Below are 16,505 nucleotides of genomic sequence, written 5' to 3' on the forward strand. Positions count from 1 at the left end.
TGTTGTAGGGATAGAATTTGAGCGAAGTATACTCTCTAAGTTGTGAATGATAATGAAAAATCCTTGATTAACAACAGCACCTTCAGTTACAGACTGATTGTACCAAAGTGCAAGTCTGAGCGCAGCAATACTTCCCTGTGGAACCCCTAGTTCATGTGATAGAGTGGTTCCTATTTGAACACGGAAATTTTTATTAGAAAGGAAGTTGGAGACAAAAATGGATAGGTTGCCTCTCAAATCGATTTCATGTAGATCTTTGAGAATACCATATCTCCAGGTGCTATCATAGGCCTTCTGTAGATAAAAAACAAAAACAAAAAAAAAACAGCTACAGCATGTTCTTTTTAAGCTGTCCCGAACAAATTATTCCAGTCTGACGAGATGATCTAAGGTGCCTCGTCTAAAATCACACTGATAATCACAGATCTTTTGCTCTGACTCCTGTGTCCACACCATACACCCATTTACCATTCTTTCCATAGTTTTGCAGACACAACTGGTCAGAGCTATTGGCCAATAGATATTTGTATCACAGTGGTTTTTATTTTATTTTATTTGAAACGGACATTACAATTACATTGGACGGACCATATGCATTTGCTTGGGTGTTTTAGCACACATGCTAATTTTCAACACCTGTCCACGGGAGGCTTTTAGAAAGAAGGGAAAATACAATAACAATACTGATAGAAAAAGTAATAATAACAATACTAACAAAAAAGGATAAAGAAAATATATTACAGATGCAAAAGCATCATAATCAGAAAATATCTCAGTAGTAGGTTATTCATGTGACTGAGCACTGTTGTTTTGTTTTTAGCCATTGATTAAGTCCTCTGTCAAAAGCATTGCCATTGGCCTCTAGTTTTAAATTAGTAGGAAAAGCATTCCAGAGTTTTGGCCCCTTGCAGAGAAAGCAGACTGACCAAAAGAGGTCTTGTACTTTGGGACAAGACAGTCACCTCTGATAGTGGCTGGTGTGTTCGCCCTATGAGAACTTTGACGCCTACTGACTAATTTAGAAAACAGTGGTGAAACATGATTATTTAGACATTTAAAAAACAGTTTGAGATAATTAAAATCTATAAAACTATCAAAGCCAAGAAACTTATGCTTTCTTTAAAAATAAAAAAAAAAACATAAATCACAATGATGCCATCTCATAGGTTTCCGGTCCATAATTTTTATTGCCTGTTTGTAAATGAAGAAAATAGGTTTTAATTTAGTTGGAGAGGCTTGTGACCATGATGTGACACAATATGATAGATGTGAAAGTATCGTTACTGCCATGTTGTTGACATGCAGAGGTGACTTCACCCCATTGACTCTGACACATTGCTGTCTCCCGCCCAAATAAGACCTAAACCACTGCAAAGCTTCTGATGACATCTTAAATGTATTTAATTTATGTAACAAGATACTGTGATTAACAGTGTCAAAGGCCTTTTTTAGGTCCAGAAACACTTTTGTCAAGCAAATAACATTAGCTATTTCTGTGGAATATTTGTCTCTAAATCCAAACTGCTGTGGATAAAGCAACTGGTTAGACTCTAATTGCTCTGCGACAATCTTTTCCAGAACTTTTGAGACAACAGTAATTGGCTCCCACAGACAGCTTTCATAATCTCTTAATTAATGCAGAATGAATGTTGTGAATGTCATTAGACATGGAGTTACTCATGTTTAGAATCACATTTTTAACTTTATTACAAGATACCTCTTTAATACAGAAGGAGCCTATGTGGGCATTGTCAAGATCTTCAGGAGATGACTCGATATATTTAAAATTACTTGCTAATTCTTGTAAGGACTTGATTAAAAAAAAAAATATTAAAAGCATTTGCAATAGCTATGCATTTGCAATTACTATGAATCAGATTATTACAAACTTTAAGACCATTTATTTTTAAGTGTTTTTGACTACTTGAATTGGTTAGTCTATTCATATATTGGGAATTCCTGTTGTTAAAATAGTTTTTTCTGTTTTATTATGGTGAAGTAGATATTTTTTAGTTAACTTTCTCACAATCAGCGTCATGTTATAATCTGAAAGGCCAGTAATGAGATTATACGTTTTTGTTACTCTCTCTGGCCTGTTAGTAAAAATCAGATCTATAAGAGTGTCACTCTTTCCAGTGATTCGAGTGGGTCTATCAATCAACAGTTTGAATTTAAATTTCTCTATAGTTGATTTTAATTTTGATTTACCACTTTTAACCATCCAGTTAATATTAAAGTCCCCAAACATCATACATTCACAACGGTTTCTTCAGTTCATTGTAGAAATTTACATTGTGACGGAGGATTATAAAGCACAACTATGTTAAATTTCATGTTTGGAGAAAGAATTACATTCAATCCCAAGCACCTCATGTTTACATTCAATTAAGTTCTAAACGTTTAAAGGGGTCATATAATGGTACATGCACTTTTACAAGTTGATTGTACTGAAATGTGTGTTGGCAGTGCCTGTACCATATGATACCATACGACGCCCCTCCCACAATGGTTGATTGACAGCAGCATTTCAACATAGACCCGCCTTCGTGAGCGAGCTGTCAATCATAGCCCGCGCCAACCGGCACGTTCATTGCTGATAGCTGAAGCACTGAGCAGAATGGCGTCTAAGCGATTGTGGTGTTCTGTTCTTGGGTATAATAAGGAACAGAGCAGTCATTTTGATGTTCCTAAATCCGAACCGCTTGTTTTCGAAGGGAATATTCCCCGCGATCAACGTCCATGCTTTCATGTTTGCGCGAATCATTTCACACACCAGACTGCTTTACAAACGAGGGTCAATATAAAGCTGGTTTTGCTAAGAAGCTGCTCCTGAAAAAAGAATTTTCTGTGTTAAAAAGAATTTGACGTAGCCTACAAGTAAAAATGTAGGCTATCTGTCCTACAGCGTTTTTTCTACTTTACCACAGTAAAGACTACGAAAATAATAGGTCTAATTAAAAGCGAACAAAGGAAGAAACGTTATAATAATCCCCTTCGGAAATGGGGAGACGCGAGTGACGATATGGGAAAAGAAACAAGAGATTCCATGCAGGGATGAGTCACGATATATAGATGAATATTCGATTAGTTGATTTAATTATAGAATATCTAATAGGTTGTGTGATTTTTCTCTAAAATAAAATCTCCATGTTCTGGTGCTGATGCGGTGGTGACGCGTTCATGTAACCAGATGGGGACGCTGCCAGTAACGCACATAACAGCTGTCACAAAGTTTAAATAAATGGGCTCACGCACAACTCTCTCATTTGTCATGAATTCAAACTTTCCATGGCTGCGATGTAACATTTAATTGCTAACCTATTATTTCTTTTGTAAACAAAGCTTTGTGCTTCACTCGTGTCATAATATTAACGTAAAACAGCAGTGACATGCACAAAAAAATTGTTTTGGCGAACCACCGCCACGGTGGTGCAGTTGTGAAGTTTACCGACACAGCCCTAGAAGTTCTGCAAAATTTGCCTTAACATCACAACAGTTCCACTGAACAATACACTCCATTGTTAAACTTTGGTTTTCACCTGTTTCGGTTTGTGTTTGACTAGAAGTTTGGGTGCTTTATGTTTTCTTTTTTGTTGAAGTTTTGTTGAAGAGTGCTGATTAATTTTGGGGTTTCTCTTGTTAACAGGTCAGATCTGTCTGGCACTGGTAATCTGCTTGGTTGGTAAAACCACCGCAGCAAAGGGTTTCTCAAACTGAAAAATAGGAAGCTTTTCAACCTGTTTTCGAGCTTCTGCATAGTTCACTCTTTCACTTTTTTTCACATTTCAGTTTTTGAATTTCTTTTTCTTTTATCCATGAGGGACAGTTTTTGATTAAGATGGATGGTCACCTGTGCAATTCCTGCATTTTGGTAATTTTGAACAGATTTGTTATTGCATCCAGCAGAACTATGACCAAACCTCTGACAGTTGAAGTATCTCAGAGATTGAATGAATATGCTGACAGTGACTAAATGTCCTAAACGGATCCATTCTGGTGGTTGGGGTTTGTTGAAAGTCAGGATACATGTGCCAGTCTTTATTATTTGATCTCCTTTTCTAACTGAAATCCTCAGTCTTCACACTTGTGACACCTTCTTGTGTTAATTCTGTGGTTATTTCAGATCCATCCATATCCTGAAGTTCTCTTGTTCAAATTATTCCTCTACTGCTGTTCAGATATGGGTGGGTGGTGGTGATTTTCACTAGAACACCAGCCAGTGTATTTGCTCTCAACAAATTGTCAGCATGGACTTTTGAGCATTCTATCAAAATATATCTCAACTTTTTTTTTACATCCTTAACCATTCCTGAGATTCCTTTTTGAATTGCAGTTGAAAAAGATTCTGAGAGGATAAACCTCTGCCAATTTTCATTTTTTTAATCAGTACACATCCAGCATTTATGTCATCATCCGTATTCTGTTCCAAAATTCACCTTTTTGAGGTTTGTTTGCCGCCCAACCAGGGGATGCAGTGCCGCGGAACTCCAGCAGATATGCATCAGGGATACAAGGATGATATACTCTTGCAAGAAGAACTAATGTTTAAATTGCTTGATTGACCCTTTGCCACCGCCTTCAGGGAAGATAAACATACGTGCACGTCATGACTGGCCACTTGGTTGGATCAGGCCCTTCCAACCGCCCATCAATATGAAGTTGGAACCAAAGCATTGTGTTGGACCTGGAAAAGCCGCAGCTAATCACATTCCTCAAATGCCAGGACTTCTTCCTCCACAGACACGAATCGCAACTCACGACCAAAAAGTTGCCTCATTTGTCGCCTTTTATGAACAGCAAGGTGGTGGTAGGGATCTATTCCACCCTGTGTCCCCATGGGGGCCAATTTGGTTGATATTCTGTTATTAAAACCATGGAATTCCTCCATTTTAAGTGTGACTTTTTGTATGTTTTTTTTTTTTCCATGACAGAATGTCACCCACCCAAAGTTCATGGAACTGAAACTAGACCGAGATAATCAGTCCAAAGAGACATAATTGAACTCACTAGTTCTCTGTCAATAGCTTTAGAGGAACTTGTCCCTCGTGACTAATAAAACTCATCAGATTCCAAACGCATTCTTTATACAACCCCAAACTCAGCATTTATACACTCACAAACTTCCACTTAAAGCCTTGCCAAGAACATGCACAATATCCTGAACAATATCCTGACCAGCCTTCCAGGAGTCAATGGTTTTAAAAATAGGGTCTAAGAACCCCCCAGCTGTCCACAAGAGGGTGCTAGGGGGTCCACAGATGAAAAAAAAAAAAATTAACAGTAATAAATAAGATATGCTATACATAGCCTATAAATAGTAAGTAAGTAAGTAATAGTAAGTAAACTGTTTTTTTTTCGTCACTACTGTTGTCCTTCATTCGGTGACTGTCTGGCACTATTATTTGCTTCAATATTATTAACCATTTTTAATATTTAAAGTGAGAAATGCAAACATCGCTCAAACTGCACTTGCTTGTCAACAGTGGCAAAAAAAAAAAAAAGGCCCAGATGTAAATTCACAGATGATTTACAGAGAAAATTGACATTAAATATAGAAGTCAACATTTGAAGTGGGTCAAAAATGTTCACCAAAGTTGTCCTAAGACAAGACCGGATATTGTAATTCATGTATAACTTTGATGAAAGGTTTTGATTCACTTCAAATGTTGACTACTGACTACCCCAGTCGTCATTCTGATTTTCACTGGTTTCCCCCAAAGAGGCTGACCTTTCCACACCCATGAAAACACATTCCTCCATACCAGTTAACTCGCACAAATATGCAGTTTAATTAGCCCTCTCAGTGGTGAAGCGAGTTTAGTGACAATACCGGAGCCCTGCAGGGGAGCCTAACATCACTGGACCGCTGCCCTGCCCCACTGAGCGGAGATTTAAACATCAGCGTACCTCTGCAGGGGCAAACTTGACTTTCAGTGCAGTGAATATCAAAGAATGACACATTCCTTTAGAAATTAATATATCAATAGGGTATCTTGCATGCACATCAATTAAACACAAAAGGACCCCCAGAGAAAGGGAGGGGGCATTTAAATTAACAGGGGTATCTGAAGGGCTTCTGTCAGCAGAACAGGGTGGGACTGAATCTGGTCTGCGCCAGATAGCATGACAACAACATTTACTGCAGCACAGCGAGGGAGATTTATAGAGCTGTTTATCAACTACAAGATCTCAGGAGATGCTGTTCAGTAAGAACAGGTGAATTATGGTGAACGTCTAAATGCAGTGAGTCTGAGCTAATATGTTTAACTATGTGAGGAGATCCAAAAAATAATAATAATCTAAATTTAAAAAAAGAACAGGTATACCGTTCAGGTAAAAATTAACTCTTTACCAAACTATAATGATCTCAACTCAAATAGACTGAATCTAACAGGTTAGAGATCAATCTGACACAGAGAATACTAACAAAAACCACTGTCTGCACATTTTGTGAAAAAAGGTCACTGTCAAGGACGTCATGGTTTTAAAAACCATGGAGTCAAGAACATCATGGGACCCTGATTTTCTGCTTTGGGTGGAATTTTTTATTCCATTTATGGGGGGTACTGGAAATAAATACATAATACTCAATAAAAATAAACATGAATAAGACTTATTCATGTTTCTTTTTTATTTATTTTTATCGATTGCAAAAATTAACTAGATTAATCACATTTTTTTCTGATTAGGCTAATCACGATCAATCACAACTTACGTTTTTAACATATTTTATAATGTAACAATTTCACAGTTAATCTCCAAATGAATGAACAAACAACATAAAGACAGTATATTTTAGGTAACAGGTAGGAAATATACAGAAATTGAATAAAGTTATCAAACAGTTTGCACTGCATAAATTTCCAATTATATATAGATTAATCCTTAAAGTTACAAACTTTCTTTAGTCAAGAGCAGCGAGTGTTTATCTCTGTTACGTTTTGTTTTTTTGATTAATTTTACTGACAGAAAGCTTTATTGGCTGTAGGCCTGTCGCGATAATTAAATAACCGTCTGATCGTGATTATTTGATCTAACCGCGATTGTTTCAGACAACCGCGATTATTGCGCTCTTTTATAGGCCTACGGCACAAGGGGGAGTCATGGACCAAAATAAATAGACAAGCACTAATTACGTTTTCGAGCAATATATTCAAAGTCATCTGAAGCCATTCCATAGCTTAATGTGAGGGACAGTAGTATATTTACATTTTTAAATTAAAGTTCACAAACTCGTCTGCAGCTGTCAATCATTCCGTTCAGCATTTAAACAGCGCGCGTCGTCCGGTTACGACAGGATACACGGTAAAACTTTCTCCAATGTGACATTGACGTTATAATGCTTGATCTGTAGATAAAGGGCTGTGGATTTGCATAAAATGACTTTATTTTGCTGGAGTTTTTTGCTGTTTCTAAATGACTCGCTTGCTACCATGTGCCTACACAGCACAAAGACTATGAATTGGCATCAGACGCACAATAACTGGAGTTTAAAACTGTGAAGAAACAAATGATCAATAAACTGTTGGACTGATATACACTAGGATTTGTGCCCTCGACATTTCTTCGCTTTGTGCCGTGAACTTCTAAATGCGCACTTGTGCAGCGCTGCGCACTGTGACTCCATGTTGCATTAAGCACATCATTCTGCACCCGCAATGCGCATACGCGCCTTTTTCCGCTCTGTTTTGAAGCGTATCATATTATCATGGTTTGTGCACATTTGTTTTTATTAACATGTTTAGATTTTATTAAATTACTGTGCAGATGTTTTCAAAAATTACTTTTTGCTGCTGATTTATACACTCACTAAGTTTAATAAACAAATTGTCATAGCTATTGAATATATTTATTTAATATTTAAAGGTGTTAACTGTAATCTTACACTGCAAAATGATAACTTACAAAGGATTAAATTCATCACAATTATTTAATGAATGAAGCACAAAGCCCTAAAACAGACAATTAATCGTCAAAGCCCTAAAACTGACAATTAATCGGCATTACCGCAATTATTTATAGACAATTAATCGTCAGCCAAATTTCATAATCGTGACAGGCCTAATTGGCTGCTGTCACTTTAAAACCAGCCGCTGCCAACGGAGACGCGGATCTCACCTGCGTCTCATTCTCTCACAACTCTTTGCCTTCATTTAACACTTTAACTAATTTAAGTCAGCTCAATTGCTTAAAAAAAAAAAAAAAGGAAAAAAAAGAGGAAAACCAATACAGTGTGCAGCTTAAGTCTGTCATATAGGCTAGATAAAATTATAATGAGAACATCATTATAATTGTGTGCTTGAGATACGGATTTTAATGGTGAGACTTGTTTTTGTAATCAGGCTCTCAGAAATTATATAAAATTTGATTTAGATTTATCGGCCAATATATCGGTTATCGGATTTCAAATAAATATTATAGGTTATCGGTATCGGCCAAAATTTTCATATCGGTGCATCCCTAATGATAAATAACCACCCGTGATAAATTCTCAGAAGATGATCCAGATCATTTTTCAGATTAAAAACCATACATTTAATGGCACAATGTTTTTCACACAAGCAATAAACGAGGTAAAACCAGTGACTTATCTAAACAATCTCAGAGCCAATAAAGATTGATGCCAATAATTTAAATGAGTAAATGTCACGGGATCCTTCTTTCATGAGAAACCTGACACCTTGCTCTTATGCAAGGTGTGAAACCCTCACAATTTACATTACGGCAAACCAACAGGATCTCAATTATGATAGTCCTATAGGGTGGTTTATTGAAAGAATCTCAATCAGAGGCCAATTCATAGGTTTTTACAAAATACAACTAAAGAATTCCATTCTTTAAATAATTAACCAAAAATGAAAATTCAGTCATCATTTCATCATGTCATCATGACTTGCTTTCTTCTGAGGAACTTAAAAGAAGAGATTTTAAACAATGTCTCCGTTTGATCACACAATGGAAGTCAATGGTTATATATCTTAAATATCTTTTAGCCACAGAAGAAAGTGTCATACAGGTTTGGAACGACATAACAGAATTTTCATTTTTGGGTAAACGATCCCTTAAACCATGGCATTGCCGGAACAAAAAGACTACCATCAATTAATGCTTTATTTTGCATGAGCATATTCTACATCTCTTAATCCTATACCTAAACTTAACAACCATCTTACTAACTATAAATAAGCAGTAATTAGGAGTTTAATGAGGCAAAATTCAGCTAATAGTTGGTTAGTAAATTGGACCCTAAACTAAAGTGTGATCATAAATGCTTCATCATGAAAAACTGAAAGAGACAGAAAAAGAGAAGAGAGAATCAGAAGTCATGTGAAAAAGACTGAAATAGCGTGATCGAGAGTGTGTGAGTGATGGCATATTTTTCGCTTCAAGAGAAATTTCATTTTGTGAGTGATCAGCTGACTGAGAAAAAGAAAGAACAATCAAAAAGAGGAAGAAAGACCTTAATACCATCTTGTTTTTCAGTGGTGAGTTACATAACGTTTTGTGACCGTCAGCCCGCTGGTGTGTTAACATGCTCTCTCAGCTTCACTGTTTAATTACATGCTTCTTCTCCCTTTCCTTAGTTAAGCTGTCTGTTAAATCAATACAGTTAATTGGCAATTTATTAAAACAATCCACTTCTGGGTATGTTTGGATTGACAAGTGAGCGATGACTTCTGCTGACAAATGCTGATTCTAATTCTAAGATAAAAATAAAAAAAGTAAGACTATACAACTGAGGATCGATCGCCTTTAACTTCTCTGTACAATTTTAAGGCAAGTCAAAACCAAGCACAACAGATTTGTTTAAGCAAAGCATTCCACTCAAAACAGTCTTCTGCTGCTCGACAGCTTGTGCTATAAAACACAGCGGAGTTCTTCTGAGCTACATTGGTTTATCTAAACTGTTTATGCAGCCCTGGATGTCTTTCTGTTGACATACTTTTAAAGGTTATCGGTTTAAAAAGAGTATAGAATCAATTATGCTCTCAGAAACATGCAGCGAAGTTAAGTATTTAGTTACTGTACTAAAGCATCTTTTTGCTTATTACTTTGTAGTTTTACTGTAGCATTGTTTTTCAGATAAACAAGTATGTGAACTTGGCATGTGTCCTAAATATCTGCAAACATGGAATTTTTATGCTTTAGTACAGTCAAAAAATGGCATACAGCTTAAACATTATTTTATTTATCCGCTATACTGTAGAGAGCTTTTTGAAGGATATTTTTTTCCTCAGAATTAATTTTATTTCTTAAGGCCCGTTCACACCAAGCACGATAACTATAAAGATAACGATAAAGATAAATATGCGTCCACACCAACGACCGATAACGGTCTTTTTATTCTAAGCACGCGCGCGCCCGGATGATCCAGATCCATTTTAAATGCGCGAGACCTTTAAATTAGAATTGATTCTGATTGGCTGTCAGTGTTTTATCGTTCGACAGCTGGAAAAAAATCGTTCTGAAAGTGATCCCAACGATATCGTTCCTCATATCTTTATCGTTATAGTTGTGGTGTGAACTCTGTTATTCTTTAATATGGAGAAAGATTTTTAGAATTATATCTTTATCGTTATCTTTATAGTTATCGTCCTTGGTGTGAACGGGCCATTACAATTCTGAGAAGAAAACAAAAATCACAATTGTGAGGTATAAACTCGCAATAAAAAAAAGGTAATTGCGACTTTCTTACTACTTTTTTCTTGCAATTGCGAGTGTATAACTCAAAATTCAGACTTTTTTCCCTCGCAATTGCAAGTTTATATCTCACAATTCCAAGAAGAAAAAAAATATGAGAATCACGAATATATAAACTCACAATTCTGGCTTTTTTTACCTCGCAAATGAAAGTTTCTAACTTTTTTCTCTGAACTGTGAGCTATAAACATGCAAATGTGAGAAAAAAAAACAATGGTGAGATAAAAAGTCGCAATTACCTTAAAAAAAAAAATGTATTCCATGGTGGAAATTAGATTCCATATGGAGGAGATGTCACTGACTTTATACCATCTCATGGATGGATGGATAATTTAGGAATCATTTACAAAAACACCCAAAGCACTGTGAATGACTCAAAAGAAAATATAAAAGAACACAAAATCCATATTTTACAATGGACCACTGATAGACGGAGAGCATAGGTTGGCTATAGATGACCTCCATCCTCTATGCATAACTGGAAGATTCATGAGGGCATGATTTGCCATTCATACTTCAGCGTTCCCACACTGTATGAAATATATATATATATATATATATATATATATATATATATATATATATATATATATATATATATATATATATATATATATATATATATATGGCATTTCCAGTCATTCGTGATTGCTGGGTAAAATTAATTTCATAGAGATTTCTGAGGAAGATTTAAACATGCATGTCAGAGAGCAAGCTTTTACATTACTCTATGATTTTTCTTATTGTACAAATGTTTCCGAAGAGACCCTCAACACAAACTGACGTTATCACGATGGCTTGAGGAAAGTTTTACCCTACAAAGATCAACATCTTGCTTATTTAATTTTTCAGTGCCAAGTATTATAAACAAAATGCACTACCAACTCAAAAGTCTGGGGTAATGATGATTAATACTTTTAGTCAGCAAAGATGCATTAAATGTATTGTAAGTCATTAATAATGTTAGAAGTCATCACAATTTCCTAAAATTCCCAGATTTTCCAAGATTGTAAAACATTTATACAAACACCACTGAGTTTTTTTATTACTAATTTGCCATTCTGCGATTTATATTGCACCAGTGTCTTACAGGGACAATAAACTAGTAAAGTGTACAACTGGGAGCGGTTAAAGTCAGCCTAGAAACTTTCAGTTTAACAATTGCCAAATCCATATTCAATGAGGCACACACTATGTCCAGGTTGTATCACAAATGATGATGTCAGACATAAACCTTATGACCCTGCTCTTCTTCATAATCTTTATATCACCTCTTCTATCAAACTATTACTAACCTTGACATACTTCTCAAAGATAATCAAATCAAGTATCCCTTTATTTAACTAAGACAAGAACGTTTAATATTCAAACTATCATGTCACCTAACTGGATACTTGACAGAAAACTACATTTCTCACTGCTTTTGAAGGGAGAAATTATATACTTAATACTTTGTTGTGTTTGGCTTAATTAAACGTGGCGTTTTAATGTCGTCTAGCATTATTAAATCTTAATTAAGTGATCAACCACGAATGTGTGCGCAGGCTAGAAAACAGAGAGATTAACCCGCTCGCTGTCACTTGTAGTTATTATAAGATGAAAAAATACATCTCAAACCAGACCGGCTGAAAGCACGTGGTCCTTTAAAAAGAGCCAGTGACTCAATATCCATATGGCTCAGCTCAACAGACAGATCGATAGTGCTGAACGTTATCCATACCTCAAAATCAAGTCTTAGCCTATATACACACACACATAAACCAGAGAACAAGAACAAGAAAAAATGGAAGTGTTCATATAACAACAACGTCGTCTTTATTGTATATGCAGTCAAGCCGGTTAACGTTAGAAGTCAGATTCTGCATATCTGTATCGCATCGCTGGGACTGGAATAAGGTGTTGATGGGATGCGACTAGGACATTTTCCGTTATGATAGACATGAAGAAAATACATATTTACATTTACAAGTACACCTCTTGCGTCACAAAATGCATTCAGTCGTTATTGCTCACCTTTCAGGGAAGAAAAAAACCGTCGTCCTCCTCTTTTGTAATTTCCCCTTGTGTTCAGTCGCGCTGCACTGAGTGTCCTACTTCAACACTACCGAGGGTCAATACAGAAACAGCGATTTCCTCTGAGCAAACATCTTCGACAGGAATGACTCTTCTGACTACACGGGCTTACATGTGATGAGCAGGATGCGAGTGGAACGGGATTTTTCCCCTCTGTTATATAGCTACACACACAGGAGCACTGTGGCATTTTTTCAACGCATGCTCAAAACAAACCCTGACGTCGCGACGCTCACAAGCCCCGCCTTCTGGTGACTCTCAGCCAATAGAATTGTCCAGAAGCAATGACGCATCACTCCAGTCACCTCTTTTACAACAGTGTAGTTTCCGCCCCTGTGATTCCATAAGTCCGCTGAATGCATCCTCCTTCACACGCCCCCCATATGCCTCACAGGACCAACATTTCCTCCTCCAAGTGTGCTTTTAACAGTAAAGATGGCGCTTTCATTCTGTTTTTTTGACGGAAAATATATGTAAACATATATATAAATGACATAAACATACCTCTAACGTTATTGTTGCCGATATGTTAATAAAAGAAGCACATAGTTTCACTCAAGGCCATCCGTGGGGTTCCTTGACGCCCCCTGTCGGTCTTCAGGCTGCACTGCGTCATTACTTAATTGACCTACATTCGTTCACCACTACATAATGACAAGGCACCAATGATATGAGCCGCTTTTTCACATTACAAAATTAGTAGGAAAGCATCTCTTAGTTTTAAAACTATGAGCTGTTTGAGTGCAGTTTTGAAAATAACAACACGTGACCTGTTTTCCATTGTCATCATTATAAAACATTTTCATTACAAAAGAAATGATATAATTAGTGAACAACCCACTAAAAGAACATGTAACGCAGACACAAAGGGAGGTCACTTAGGGACTGTTATCTTTGCTCAACAGAGGGCCATTGAAGAAGCAGATGAAGAGTTTGTTGTGTAATTCATTCATTGTGTTTTTTTAAGCTTTTAATGAAGGGTTTAAGAGAGCAGCACATCAGTGACCAAGCTCACTGACCATCTAATCGGAACACATACAATAGCACCACTAAATAAATACAAAACTTGTTTTATGTGCTTTTATTATATATGTTTACTTTATCATGGTAATACAGAGCAAAGTTACTCTAAATGGAAAAAAACTTGGTCTAATCCTAATTAGCCTAATCATTTTGTTACAATGGCATGTCTGTGATGCAATAAAATAAAATAGAGTAGTCCTCAAATATGAGCGGTCCCAATACACTTGAGTACGGTCTAAAAAATTCAACATGACTAACTTTGTACTGCCCCCTGATGGTGTGAATAGGCAGTGTTATATAAAATGAAAGACATTTGGTTTGCAATGAATCCCCCTTTTTTAAATGGTAGCCTATTTCACTAATAAAATAAATAATTGCAAGTGTATTGTTCATTACATCCCAAAATGTAAGCCTGAAAATAAAAAGCACATCAAATACATAGCCTCCTATCATACACCGCTACAAGGCTACTACTTTTTTTTTCAGTACAGTTAAAAAAAAGTTAATTCCCATTGATACAAACAGGGCTTTATTATTATGCCAGTTTGCTTTAAGCAGCAGAGAAGGGGAACAAAAGCATCGTCAGTTTCTCTTTGACCAGATTGACCAGAGTGACACTGAATTTTGACCATAACTGGAACGGCTTTGTAGAAGAAAGAGTAGGCTAACCATGTAGGCCTACATCATTTATAGGTCATGTAACATACTGTACTGTAGCTTATCTTAAAACCTCATGCCTGTAATTTATATAAATAAACAGTCAATAAGTAAATTGTTAAAAAGTTAGTTTAGTTATTTCAGTTTAAACAATTATGTCTGTATTTTACTGCTTATTTTATATGAGTTCCATTGTATTTCTAAATTGTCTAAAGTTGTACCCTTAAATTTAAACGATGACATTCTCGCTCAAATACTTTTTTGGAAACACTTTATTTTACAGTGTCCTTGTTACACACGTTACATGAAGTTACTGCAGTAATAACTATAAATTACATGCGACTAACCCTAAACCAAACCCTAATGATCCTAACCCTAACCATAAGTACATGTAGTTAATTGTTATTACTCAGTACTTAAATGTACAGTATAACTACACTATAACACATACTCAAACTTAAAATAATGTTTTTTTTTATAAATCTCACCCGGCTGGCTGTAAATGGCATGAATCAATAAATGTATTTCTGCTCAGAAATACACATACGGGAAGTGATGTCACTCCTGGAAATAGCTGCAGGTGAGAGGGAGACCTGAAATGACATGGAAAGAATCGGAAGTAGTGTTGTCATAATACACAAACAAGAGACAGTGTTGACTTTGTCGTCTTCCTGGTTATTTAAGAGTTCAACGGCCTGAATCAGTAGCTTATCTATGGGTTTAATTGATAGATGTAGGTCAGTGGGTCTAAAGGCCTCACTCAGATTCAAGGAATCACATAGGCAATGTCATAAGATAGAAACAAGTTTGAACATTATTATGGGAAATGTTAAGATGAACAGCCAATAGAAAAGATACATGAGAGTATAAAGTGAAAAGTACAGAGGTTAGAGAAGAGAGATTATGTTCCCTAGTTAGACGCCCAAAGCAAACAAAATGGAGACGTGTCTCCAGCATGAACCAAAACACACACAGATTTGCATAAACACTGAAAATGGGCATAAACGTTTCTGTAAGGACATGATATTCTATATAAACAAATTCTCGTGTTTTGGAAGGCAAATCACACACATGGAGAGGTGTAATCTGATTTCCCATTTCTGTTTTGCTTGGGTGAATTTTGTATTGTTATAATATATATAATATATTTATAACTGACACATTTTTGATCACACACACCTTGTATAACTGATACATTTTTGATCACACACACCTTGTATAACTGACACATTTTTGATCACACACACCTTGATGGTTCAACCCTTTTTAGGTATGGTAGGCTTTGTGAACACACCAACAAAATTGTGCATGCTAAAAGATTTTGAAACAGTTGTCAACTTGCACTGTAAACTGTAAAAAAAATTGATAGTCATAAATCAGGAATCTATGGTTTATTGTTAAAGTTGAAGTTAGTTGTAATATTACTATTTCTCTCTCTCTCTCTCTCTCTCTCTCTCTCTCTCTCTCTCTCTCTCTCTCTCTCTCTCTCTCTCTCTCTCTCTCTCTCTCTCTCTCTCTCACACACACACACACACACACACACACACACACACACACACACACACACACACACACTTCTTTACTATTTCTTTACAGGATGGTGCCATTTTCTCCGGGTTAGCCTTTATCACATATACTCGCTTTAGTCCTGTTTTCTGCTTATATTAAAGAGCCAATTGGATAAAATAGTGTGTGCTTGTAATATTTGAGAGAGAAAAACTCTACAGCACTGCAAATCACAAATCCAACCACTGTGTGAACCAGTGGAGTTTTGCTGGCATCTAATGGGGAAAATGTGGTACTTATATTGTTCATAAATAATTTTCATAAATTAAAACCTGTATAATTTTTTTTTTGTTTTACTTTTTAAATGTTTTTCTGTCAAGAAAGAAATCTGCCAAGGGTCTTCTTTAAAATGAGACCAAGCAACCAGTTTTTTTGAGATTTTTGTCCTCTATGAACCTATGTGTAACTTTTTTTTTAATTGACGCACAAAGGTTAAGAATAGCCTGTTTATGAAAAGCACTAAGAATAACTCACTGTCATTGGCT

The 16,505-nt window shown here is 36.1% G+C and overlaps 1 protein-coding gene across 1 annotated transcript in view; it reads right to left on the bottom strand.

Moving 5' to 3' along the window:
• The window catches only part of slc23a2 (solute carrier family 23 member 2), a 53,266-nt gene extending 40,285 nt beyond the window's left edge, over positions 1-12,981 (bottom strand). Inside the window, exon 1 of the mRNA XM_081349978.1 lies at positions 12,715-12,981. The gene's annotated coding sequence lies outside the window, so the exon portion shown is untranslated. The remainder of the gene's footprint in view (positions 1-12,714) is intronic.
• Positions 12,982-16,505: the final 3,524 nt, after the last annotated feature.

This window comes from Scardinius erythrophthalmus (genome assembly GCF_964197995.2).
Source record: "Scardinius erythrophthalmus genome assembly, chromosome: 20".
In the NCBI taxonomy this organism is placed as follows: domain Eukaryota; kingdom Metazoa; phylum Chordata; class Actinopteri; order Cypriniformes; family Leuciscidae; genus Scardinius; species Scardinius erythrophthalmus.